We start from the raw sequence: 14,303 nt of genomic DNA, 5'->3' as shown, positions 1-14,303 counted from the left end.
TATATATATATATATATATTTATATACATATATATATATATATATATATATATATATATATATATATATATTTATATATTATATATATATATATAAATATGTATATATATAAATATGTATATATATGTATATATATATATATATACATATATATATGCATATATATACATATATACACAATATATATGTGGATATATATCGGAAAGGGACTGGCGTTGAATCGTCGGTGTTGAGTCGGCGGTGCTGAGTTGGCATTGTTGAGTTGTCCTGCACCCTATAGGGACAACTCAACACCGCCGACTCAACACCAGGACAACTCGACACCGGGACAACTCAACACCGGGACAACTCAACACCAGGACAACTATAAAACTATAAAACACACACACACACAGTGTTGAATTTGATGATGTCCTGAGTGGATGAAAGTACTAACTCCAATCAAGTCTTTTCATTATTCCTTTCGTAGCTATAATGCATTTTATATTCATTACATGTCAGCTTTCGTGATTTCTACACACACACACACACACAACAAACACACACACACATATACACACACACACATATATATATATATATATATATATATATATATATATATATATATATATATATATATATATGTGTGTGTGTGTGTGTGTATATATATACACACACATACACACACACACACACGCATATATATATATATATATATATATATATATGTGTGTGTGTGTATATATATATATACACACACATACACACATACGCACACACACACACACACACACACACACACACATATATATATATATATATATATATATATATACATACTTGATTTACTTGTCTTTTTCTAATGAACAATGGAATAACTTCTTTATCCCAAACTCTAGGGTCATTTTTAAACCACACCTGGCTTGACTGTTTTAATCTATGTGCGAGCCAAGAAAAGGAAAAAAGGGTCAGCTAATAAGTCATTCACCCGGATTTGAATGGTCTAAGAATATAATCCTTTAATTTGATACTCTCTTTAAGTTGTTTCCTTCACTATTTTTGTTTTCAATCACTTGGCGACAACAAAGTTGAAACTCTTAGACATAACAGCAAAATTGTTATAAAAAAAGATTATCACACTAACAGAAATAATCTTAATTTTGATATCAAATAAATTAATTTCTCAATTATTATTGAATATCAAGACAGGATTCTTTACAAAGGATTCAATTAACTTAGTTTAATAAAGTATATTGACATTGGTGATTGTATTGATTTAGAATTTATTTAATTAATGGACAAAAAATTTGTGTAACAAAGGTTCAGTTATCAAACGTGGTTATGGTGACTCTTCGTCAGATGAAGTTAGTTCTATCACAAAAGATTCAATGAATTCGTTAATACAGACGTCATTTTTTATGTCTTCCCTCATAATGTTATCAGTATGCTTAATAGCCTTGGCCCTATTTTCCTTGCAAATCTGAAAAAAAACCCTTTTTTGATATATTGGTTGCATCTGTGATACCTTTGATTGCTTGGTCAATTACATTATCCTTTTCAAATACTAAAAAAAACTGATACACATTGTATAGCATTTTTCTTTCTTCTGGGCGAAGAATACGACGCGGGGAACTCTCCGAGGTGTTTACGGAAGGCTCTTGTGCGAGACAAACAATGCCGAAGCTAATCTTCAAGCATTTGATAGGATTTGACCAAAGGTCTTAGTGAACTGACCTAGTGAAGATGTGGCATCGTGTATGCCATATATTCAAGTTTTTCATTTTCCTTCCCTTCTCTTAGTGAAGCGAAGGAATCGGGCTTAAGGAGAATCGGCACCGCCGCAAATGAGCTTGAAGTTCGCTCGTAAAACGGTTCTACTATAGGAGATATGGCATACATGTGCCACATCTTCACTGGGTCAGATCACTAAAATAATTTATTAAAGCGTTATCGGAAATAACCTTGGGGTCAATATACTGATACCATCAACACCATAAAGGTAAATCTTATAATCCCTTTAACAACTCAATGTAGAAAAACAAAACAATTATATGATGTACAGGTCATTTGCATCTGATCGGTAGTTTATAAATATTACAAAAGAACCATGAGAGAACGCAGTTTGGGATAAAGAAGTCATTCCATCATTCATTAAAAAGAGACAAGTAAACCAATTATATGACCTGTATATATATATATATATATATATATATATATATATATATATTTATATATATATATATATATATCCAAATATACATTTATATATATATATACATATATATATATATATATATATATATATATATACATATATATATATATATATATATATATATATATATGTATATATATATATATATATATATATATATATATATATATATATGAATAATAGTACCAGGGTTATGATATACATCTTTATTGCTTAGCTTTCGGAAAATCTATTTCCATCATCAGAGCCTAAAATAGGATACATTGTATGAATTAAAACATAGTATGATGAATATTTAAAACAGAAAATTTAAAATGAACATACAAAAACTTTATGAAATAAAATAAGAAATTAACATAAAACTATAAAATCAATCTAAATACAAAATAAAAGATCAAAGCCCCAGCGCTATAAACTCACATGAAATAAAATTAAACACAATTTAATTCATACGTTGCCCGGCCCAGGTTTGGTTTCAGTTTGTGTTGGAATATTGCTTCCATTATTACTAAGTCGAGGTTAATCTGCGAAATGGAAAAATTCCCCTTGGACATTGGGTGGTCCTCACTTACGGAATGGTCTCTGATGGCTGAATGGGGTGGTTTTGCCATATAATTACCCGTTCTAGGTGAACGACCGAAGTGCTCAGACAATCTTGCACGGTAATGTCTTTCACTTTTTCCGATATACGATGCATTACAGCGATCACACTTATATTTGTATATGACACCCGAACAAAGATCATCTGAGACCCGGTCTTTAAATTTGAAAAAATTTGCTCATAGCATTTGAGGGGGAAAACACAATCTTCAATGATACCTGAGGATAAAATTCACGCACAATTCTACTGCAATGATTTCGTATTTTAAAACTGTGGGACCCCAGATATGGAATAGAAAAGAAGATATTTTTACCGAGGAGCAATTAGTTTCCTTTCACAGGGTGGTAGCGTGAGTTTGCTTAGTGTTTTCCCTATATAAGTATCAGTAAAATTATACGGGAATCCATTGTTATAAAGTAGTTTTTAATATAAGTGAGTTCCTTATGAATATTGAGGTAATTAGAGCAAAGGTTATACGCTCTATAGGTGAGAGTATAGATAAGATTTCTCTTATATTGTATAGGAATAAAAGAGGAAAATTTAGTGCATAAGCCTGTGAACGTTGGCTTCCTGTAGACAGATGTGTTAAACCCAGTACCAAATTTATGAATGTTGATGTCAAGGAAAGATATGTTATCATCCATTTCCACTTCACTAGTAAAATTTATATTTTGGTGTTTGGAATTCAAGTAGTTTAAAAACAATTGGACATGACTTGGGCTACGAAATAATAAAAACGTGTCGTCGACATACCGTCTATAAAAAAGAGGTTTAAAATCAGTAGGGCATTCATTTAACCAGATGTTTTCATAATAGGCAAGAAAGGCATTTGCGAGACTAGGTCCCATAGGGCTACCCATAGCACAACCATCAACCTGTACATAAAACTTTTTATCAAATAAAAACAAACAATCCTTAGCAGACAATCCCAGCAGTTCCTTCATCTCCTTTCTTGTAAAGCCATTCACTTGTTCTTCGTCTCCAAACAGCCCTTCCACGCAGATATCTATTGTCTCAGTCAAAGGAATATTAGTGAAAAGACTCCACGTCAAAACTTGCCATTGTACATTTTCCCAAGTTTAAGTTAGAAATTTCTTTAGCAAATTAAAAAGAATCCTTCACTGTATATTCATTCACTGTTATTGGAGCTATTACCGGAACAAAAAATTTAGCTATATTATAATTGTGCGTCCCACAAGCAGACAAAATAGGTCTTAAATGACAATTATTTTTATGAACCTTATTCACTAATATTCCTTTGACTGAGACAATAGATATCTGCATGGAAGGACTGTTTGGAGACGAAGAACAAGTGAATGGCTTTACAAGAAAGGAGATGAAGGAACTGCTGGGATTGTCTGCTAAGGATAAGTCTAAGTCTAAGTAAGTTAACTTTAAAACAGTTTATTAACATCTCCATCACAGGAGTATAGATGGTTTGGTCGGATGACCATTCCGTATGAGCAAATGAATAGAACTAACTAAAATATCAATGCTGATGATATCGTCTACTTAGTTATCTCAGCACTTAATGGAAAGTGTAAACACAACATTAATACAGGAAGACACCTGGATCCGGTGAGACACAACTCTTTCTCGCGGTTTGTATTTGTGTTTACTCTTCATAAAAATGTTACATTGCTAAGGTTTGCCCTTCGCATCATGGTTATGACTGACTATGGCATTTCTCACACTCCTCCTGTCTTCTCCATTGACCTCTTGGGTCATGGATTTAATTATGTAATTTATATAAACATTACATTAGCTCGGACAGCTACCTTCAATTTATTGAATATCTAACAATACGTTAAAAATATGTTTACTAGGAATGTGACTGGATATATATATATTTTTTTTATTTCAACTTTAGCCATAAACAAATGATTAAGGATGAATGTTAAAATAGGTACATTAAAAAAAAAATACATACCTAACAGATATTGTCAAAAACAAAGAAAAATGCATGGAAAATACAGATCATATATATGGTACATTGCTAGCAAATGATTATATGGTACCAAAAAAAAAAACACACAGATGTACATATGATTCGATATCTTGTTAAAGAATAGTCGTCACCTTTGTCAAAAATATAGATTATTATAATACGGTAAATAATAAAGAATATTTGTTACCTTGGTAAAGACATAATTTTAGTGCACAAACATAAATTCCTGGTACGTGCACGCACCACGGTTTCGTATATATATATATATATATATATATATATATATATATATATATATATATATATATATATATATATATGTATATATATATATATATATATATATATATATATATATATATATATATATATATATATATATATATATTCATATATAGGGCTTATTTATTTTATTAGATGCCCATAGATTCTTTATTTCAACATTTAGGGCTTATATATTTTACTAGGTGCCCAAAAAATGATTATTTTTTAAAAGTTTTCTAAAATGTTTTTAAAATGTTTTTAAAATGCAAATGGCTACCTCATTGCAAGAGGGTCGTAACTCCAAATTCCTGATTTTTCAGGAGACGCATTTGAAAGTTGCTAAGTCCTATGAATTTGATCATGTTTCACAATCTTCTTAGTGCCATCTCTCGGCCGCTAGTTCACCTAGATTTACGACTCTTTTACCAAAAGATGCAGAATCAATTCGGCAATCTTGTACACCATATAACTCAAAACTAGCAAATTTTGAGCTACGACCCTCTTGCAATGAGGTAGCGAAATGTTCTATAGTCTCTTCCAATACATATTACTAGCGTACTGATCGCTTTTCGTGCACAACACTTTTCCAAGACAATTTTACTGCTTTGAGCGAATGAGGGGGCCAATTTCAAACGGCTCTAAATTGAAATAAATAAGTTTTGTCTGGACATGGCAAAACGTTCTGTTTGAGCTCCATCTTACTTTTCCTTAACCTACGCCAAACAAAGATGTTAACGGCGATAAATACCACCACCATAACGCTGATTGCTGCTAGTAACACGTAGAAACGAAGATCTGCATAAATCGGTGACGGGTGGTCCACCTTGGTTAATTTCATCAACCGCTTAGCCACTCGTGGGTTGTATGGGAGAGGTAAAGATGGGATTGTGGTAGACCACGTGAAGTTCGCGAAGTAGGCCCGTTCTCTGATGATAGTATTAATTCCTCGGACCGTGTAATTCGTGGACGTACCGATGCAACCATCTGCTGCAACGAAGATTTGGGAATAGGACGTGGATCCGTCCGGGCATGATACATTGAAGCCAGCCTTGTCGTATCGTATCCACGAGCCGTTGTTCAGTCTGCAATTGAACTTATTATCGTCAAAGGGATAAAGTTTTTTCAGACAATTTTCATGTGTATGGGAGAGAGCACCGTTTAGCACTATACCTAACTCGCATGAATCCATTGAGTTTTTATGGAATTCAAAGGAGTCAGCTGTACATATTTCTTTATTCATTGCGTCTGAACAATGAGTTAATTTATTTAAGTCTTTAATGACCGTATATGTTTCCTTATCAGGGGAAATCAATACGTGTCCTGTCAAACTGGATATTACTGGGTTTGAGTTATTTGTCATGAAAGTCGGAAATGGTGATATCCTGTATGATTGCCAGGCATCGGAAGAATCAAAGGGAATTGTAATCATAATCCTGTAACTTTCAACGCTTACTGTAATTACGCTGTAATAAAATTTTAACCTACGTGCGTCTAACAAACGAATATAACCTAATTTCTCCCGTCCATTCTCCACAATTAACGTTAAGTCTTTTATCGGCAACAAATGCGGAGACAGAACTCCTTTAGTCGCTAACGTAATAGCTTCCACATAGTCTTTTGATTTCTCAATGAAATGTGCAATTTTATTATGGATATGATCTATTTTTTAATTATAATACGTTAACGTTGCCAACAAGTCTTGTACTTCCATAATCTGACTGATATTACTAGAATGTTCGTTCACCAAACTCATAATTTTATTGATTGAAGTTAACTGATTCCTTAGTTCTGATAAAACTAATTCATTTTCATGAGTCAAAAACTCAATTTTCTTATTTTGATTACTAATTTTAAGACGATTTGAAATGCCTAAGCCTAAACTTGCAACAGATCCAAAGATCTTTAGTGCAGCAAAAATAAACGGGTTACATCTTTCAAGGTTAGTGTGTCTTACTGTCCACATCAAAAGGTCACGAGCCAAAGATTCTGCCTCGTAAGTCTTATTTTGCAAGTCCTGGGATAGCATCTCAACCATTTTTAGTGTCGATGCAAGCGAACTCTCTGTATTAAATGGAAAGTGTCTTTTATGCATTTCATTTAATGAAGCAGCAAACCTTGAAATGTTGCTCTTAAAACTAGTGACGTCATTCTCTGGGAGAAAAATTGCTTGCATGCGTACTTCTATAACTATATTGCTTGATGTAAGAAAAATGTCTTCTGTTCTCTCTACTATAGTGCCATATTTAAAATCTATACTTTTAGTTTTAGAGCTCTTCCCACACGAGAAAAATGTCTAAGCGAACAATATCACTCCTAACAATAAAGACTTCATCCTGGAAACCTGTAATGAGAAAAATATATGTAATTACTCCTGTATTAAGAAGAAAAAAAATTTCAACATATAAGTTTCATAGATAAAAGAAAAAAATATTCACTCACTTCCTTCTCTCTTATTTTAATTTCTTATGTGAGCCAATGGTACAATTCTCTCATCAGTGGGTTGAGATAAGTTTTGAACTCTAAAACTATTGGCCGTTAATCCGGATAGTCCGGATAGCAAGGTTGGTAGCGTCGCGGATTTCTATTATAGAGGTCCCAAGTTCGGTCCCCGCCAGGGACGCAAATACCGTGAGACCGTTTACCAGGGGGTAATCCCAGGGTGGCGCCCGGGGGGGAGGTTAGAGGGGACTAGTGATAGTCCCTGCTGGCTAATGGTCGCCCGAGGAGGACGATGTAAATCGTCTCTGTGGAGACCTAAAACCCGCAACTTTTTAACTTTTTTTAATGTTTCCAAAATGTTAAATGGGCCTTCAAACTTAGGTGTTAGTTTATAATTGAGTCCTTTACGTACATTTACCTGTATGTATACATTATCACCCACGGTATATGTTTTAGTTGGCTTCGCTATTTTATCATGATTCCTTTTCATTTGATTTGTGATCCTTCTAAATTCTTTCGAAGGATATCAAAACGACTTTTGCTTGCATTTAAACATTCTTTTAAAGGATTTGATAAATTAGTTGTAGGCGTTAATACATGGAAAGGCATTCTAACTGGGGTACCATACAATGCCTCGTACGACGACATTTTAATTGATATATGATATGAGTGATTCAGAGTACTTAGTACCGCAGGTATTGCAATATCCCAGTTGGGGTCCGATCCCCCTGGTGTTAATCTTAATATGCTTAAAACCTTCCTATTCGCTCTTTCCACTAGCCCATTCGACTCTGGGTGATAGATCATAGTATGGATTTTCTTTATGCTAAGGAATTCACACAATGAGGTAAGGAAATGATTATTAAATTCTCCACCCGAGTCTGAGATTATCATGTGTGGAATTCCATGTTTACAAATGTAACACTCGTAAAACTTCCTAGCGCATTCAATCGCAGTTTTAGTTTTAAGCGCTATCAGTTCTGTATATCGAGTCAAAGCATCTACAATTACTAAAAGGTGCTTATTTCCTCTGTCTGACTCGTAAAATCCTGTTAATAAATCTAAATGTATCCTTTCAAAGGGTTGATTGGGGATGGGATAAGCCCCTTGGCTGACAGGTGTTTTCGTGTGCTCTTTGTTTTCCTGACAAGTGCGACAATTAGCTATGTGTTTTTTTATATCTGTAAGCATCGTATGCCAATAAAACAATGATTTGGCTTTCTGTGACATTAATGAGAACCCCAGGTGTCCATGCAATGGATTTGCATGCAACCAATTAAGGACAGTGGATATAAGTGAGATTGGTACCACTACCTGGACGTTAGTCACATGTGGTGTATTGCGGGTTTTCCTTGTCACGGATCTACACAGAATATTGTCTTTGATTATATAATTCTGCTGCGTATACTTTATATATTCCTTTTCCTTACGATTTCCTTATAATTTCCTTATAATTTCTTTATAATTTTTTCTAATTTCTGATCTTTTCTTTGCTCAATCTGTAATAATTCTGCACTCCAGCCCAGATCTTCCTGTTCAGATATAGTTTCAACAATAGGCATGGATGTTGATATATCTATTAATTCAGCTAAAGGCTCCGTACAAGATGACACGGGGTTGCGTGATAATGCATCAGCTATGATATTTGCTTTCCCTGGTAAATACCCGATTCTCGCGCCAAAGTCTTGAATGATCAAATGCCACCGAGTTCGTTTGGGGCGGTGACTAAAGCCTTTAAAGAGGTCGGTTAGTGGTTTATGATCAGTAAGAACCTTAACGGGATAACCGTATATTATGAACTCAAAATGTACTAGTGAATTAACAATAGCTAGCCCTTCCTTGTTTACTACTGCATACTTACTTTCGGAAGTTCTCAGCTTTCGTGAATAAAAAGCTATCGGGAAAAACTGTTTTTCATATTGCTGAAGCAATACCCCACCTACTCCTAAGTCTGAGGCGTCTGTTGCAATGAAGAATTCCTTACCAAAGTCAGGAAATTTTAAGATAGGAGAACTACACAGTTCATCTTTCAAGGTATTAAACACCTGTTGATGCTGCTCAGACCATATGAAATCTACGCCCTTCTTCGTAAGATCAGTTAGGGGAGCGGCTATAATTGAATAATTGCATATAAAACGCCTGTAATATCCACTACACCCCAGAAATTGCTGTATTCCCTTGACATTAGTAGGTATCGGAAAGTTACGGATGGCCGACACCTTATCATCTACTACTTTAAGACCTTGGCTTGACACTGTAAAACCTAAATAGACTAATTCTGTCTTGAAAAATTCACACTTACTAATCTTTACCCTTAAGTTATGTTCTCTTAGTCTCTGTGGTACTAGTTCTAGTTTACGTAGATGTTCTTCTAAGGTATTAGAAAAGATTACAAGGTCCTTCATATAAGCATGCAATATATCCCCTAGCAAATCTCCAAACACTATGTTAATCATTCTTGTAAATGTTATGGGAGCACAACGTAAACCAAAAGGCATACGTAAAAATTCATAATATCCCCTGGCTGTGCTGAAGGCTGTGTATGGGATACTATTTTCTTCTAATGATATCTGGTGAAAGCCTTTAAATAAGTCCAAACTGGTAAAATATTTATTCTGACCTATCAAAGATTAAATATCGTCAGTACATGGCACTGGGAATCGATCAGGAATCGTTTCCTCATTTAGGCGACGGAAATCTACGCAGATACGCCATGTTCGATCTTTTTTCGGTACAACTATTAATGGAAAATTATAAGGGCTGTTCGATTTCCAAATGACTCCTTCTTCTAGCATTTTACCTACTTCATCATTTATCTCATTCTGGAATTTCATAGGAAGTCTGTACGAGGGTACATGGATAATTTTCTGCTTGTCCTTTAACCTTATTTGATGTTCTATCACATCTGTTTTTCCTAAGGATCCATCCGTAATGGAAAAAACATCATGATATTTAGTTAAAAGTCAAAAAAATTTCTGCTGAATTTCTTCTTCTTGAATGTCTTTATTGATTTTATTTCTAATCGATTGCAAAAGGGATTCATCCACAACTGATTAAGCGTGATTAATTTCAGCGACGGTAAGAATACGATGTTTATATACTTCTGCATCCAAGATATGTTGATTTTTGTGAATTACTAAAGTGGTATTTAAATAATTACAGACTTCAATATTAAATTGTTGTTGTGAGCCTACTGTATAAATAGCTTGTGTGACGGACAATCCGTTAGTTTTCAAAGTGTCGGAAAGGATTAATATTTCAGATCCCGGTAACGTTTTCTCTATTTGCACTATTAAATTCGAAGTTACGTTCAGCTCGATAGATTGCGTGCAAGATGATATTACGAGTGAACGAGAATTCTGTTGGGTTGCGTATATTATTTCTTTACTAACAAGACAAGTTATTGGTTCTTCAACGTACGTCACTGTTTTATTTGTCGTCTCCTTTTTATCCAAAATTGATTTTAACGTATTAGAAGACTTATAGAATTTTCCTTTGATATACAGGGGCTAAGATAATGTTTTGGGTGCCCATAGACGGGTATCCTATAATTACAGCTGGATACATATCAATGTTTTGTACAACAACAAAGGTATCAGCAAACGTGCGCTTACCGACCTTGTACTGAACATGAGTTACGCCTATTACATTTAATTCATTATTTCCTATACCCGAGAGCCTTTCTCCGGACTTCTCTGTAGGGAAGTTCGAAAACAACAAATGATGTGTCCTCAAATCCATGATATTACGTGGACTACCAGAGTCAAAAAATAATGTAAAGGATCGGTGTTCTAAATTTACAGCATATAATGTTGGTCTCAACTCATTTTGACTTATTATTGTATAAATTTGTTGCAAATCTACAGGAGCCTGCACTGATTTATTTAATTCGGCCGTGTGTTTCATAGGAAAATCTATTGCCTCACAATGATCTGATAAAACATTAAATGGATTATTTAATACTACTGATGTTGATATGAATGACCCAACATCACTCTCTTCCCCATTGGAGTTAATTGTGTGGTATTTGCTTTGCTCTGCACATTCTGAAAATTAGTCTGACCTTGCAAGTTCTGGCTAGACGGTCCAGGATCAGCGTTATTTGAAGCACTATTTGTTTGTTTTTTATTTTGAACTGCATTGACGTTTGGCTGTTTCTTCTTATTGAACTGAGGATTTTTCTTTTTATTTCCATAGGGAACCGACTGTGGAATTGACTGTGTATTTCTGGGATTCTGTTGTTGATTACGCGAGTAGCACTGACTATATGAATGAGTTGAACTATTATGTAACGAACAGAATCTCGTTTTGCAGTCTGCAATCAAGTGACCTTGACGTTTACAATTATAACACGTCATTCCTGTAACTTGACTATTATTAACTACGTTTACTTGTTGTGGCTTAGTTTCATTCTTTGCAAAAACGTGTGTAAACACGGGATCAAGATCAGGACAGTTAGACATGTGTTTCTTTATCTGTTTATACACATCTAATTCCGTACTTACTGGCGTTTACCTTTTATCAAAACACCGCACTAAAGCTTCTGGCAACATAAGTGTCATGCAAATTAAATAGATTAATCTTAAGAAATCTTTCACGGAGATGTTATCTCTATTAACCCAAGCGGAATTACCTAAATTATCTTGATACTCGTTTAGTCTATTGGCAATGAGAGCTGCTCTCTCTATAACATTAAGCCTTGATTAAGTGTATTTCTTAATGTTAAAACTACACCTAAGGCTTCCTCACCTCCATAGACCGCACGTAGCCTAACTTTGAAATCATTCCATGTAACTGCCTCTTGAAATGAAACTCCCCTCAAGTAGGCACTCGCATCTCCTTTAGAAAAGTCTATAAAACTTTTAGCTTCTTGTAATTGTACAAATGGGTCTATAATTTGTTTAGCCTTTAAATGGGCGTCGACGGAAGAAATCCAAGACTCGACATTCTGAGGTAAGAACCCATTAACCCGACCTTGAAAAGGAAGGATAGCTGATCGGGCATTTACTAACGTAACAATGGGAGCTGGGATGGGGTTACTCGGTCCTGGGGTGGGGCTCACAGGAGGCGTCATGTTTACTTTACTTCTTTTTCTATCTCTACGACTCCTTGCAATCCTATCAAAATATCTATATGAATACAGACGTCCACTGCGTAAATGTATAAGCACTATATAATAAAGATTATAACAAAATCCCCCAAAACAATGATACTAATATAAAGATATTTCCCGAGAACTTCTGAAAGAAAACGGAATTAGCAGAGAGAAAAAAAATTCTAGACAAGAATTCGAAGTTGAATACAGTTTCCTTTAATGAAAGAAAAAATGAAGATTAGCAAACAACTCACCCCAGCAATAATGGACGATCGACTCGTGATAACAACACTTCACTGTCTAAAACTGAAATGAATAAAGAAATGTACTTAGCTTGGGTTTATATGGGTGAAGATCGATGTCGTCATTTCCTCTCTTTCTCACTGGTTTGCGAGAGTTTAGATGTTTGGGTGAATGTTTTCGGTCCGATTTCCGTCAAAATGTTGAATGTAGGGCTTCCTGGATATGATTCTTGAATGTTTAGTAAACGTTCATTAGGTTGAATGCCAGTCCTTCATCTTCATAAGATGTTGATTGAAGATCCAGTTCCTTAGTTTTTATAACATTTATAGTTGATATTCAATGTGTTCATTCTTCGGTGGACGTAGATACTTCGTCAAAATTTAGATTAATTACTGTTGTAACTGCCAAGTATTACAGTTTACATTGCTGGTTCTTCAAGATCTTTCTCTGGTTCTTAGAGTTTTATTCGCTGCCACCAATTGTTGGTGTGGTACTGTTATAAACACACATTATTGTTCCAATCAAATGTCTCTTCAATGTGTTATATATTTTAGACTTGCAGGTTACTTCTTCTGAATAAGTCTAAGTAAGTTAACTTTAAAACAGTTTATTAACATCTCCATCACAGGAGTATAGATGGTTAGGTCGGATGACCATTCTGCATGAGCAAATGAATAGAACTAAAACATCAATGCTGATGATAACGTCTACTTAGTTATCTCAGCATTTACTGGAAAGTATAAACACAACATTAATACAGGAAGACACCTGGATCCGGTAAGACACAACTCTTTCTCACGGTTTGTATTTGTGTTTACTCTTCATAAAAATGTTACATTGCTAAGATTTGGACTTCGAATCATGGTTATGACTGACTATGGCATTTCTCACACTCCTCCTGTCTTCTCCATTGACCTCTTGGGTCATGGATTTAATTATGTAATTTATATAAACATTACATATATATATATATATATATATATATATATATATATATATATATATATGTATATATATATATATATATATATATATATATATATATATATATATATATATATATATATATATATGAAAGACTATGTTTCCGTTTACATTCCAGAACGAACTGAATAAGTTTCTATGTGAATCATTGAAATGGGTGAAGGAGAGAACTAATTATTACCTCGAATTCGAACATCTGGATGTGCCCTTGAAGGTCACCTTCCATTGGGATGGCCGCCTACAACAACTATGACTGACTATGGCATTTCTCACACTCCTCCTGTCTTCTCCATTGACCTCTTGGGTCATGGATTTAATTATGTAATTTATATAAACATTACATATATATATATATATATATATATATATATATATATATATATATATATATATATGTATATATATATATATATATATATATATATATATATATATATATATATATATATATATATATATATATATATATGAAAGACTATGTTTCCGTTTACATTCCAGAACGAACTGAATAAGTTTCTATGTGAATCATTGA

Source organism: Palaemon carinicauda, chromosome 5 (genome assembly GCF_036898095.1).
Source record: "Palaemon carinicauda isolate YSFRI2023 chromosome 5, ASM3689809v2, whole genome shotgun sequence".
NCBI lineage: Eukaryota > Metazoa > Arthropoda > Malacostraca > Decapoda > Palaemonidae > Palaemon > Palaemon carinicauda.
The sequence above is the reverse complement of the archived record's forward strand: the minus strand, read 5'-3'. Positions refer to the sequence as shown.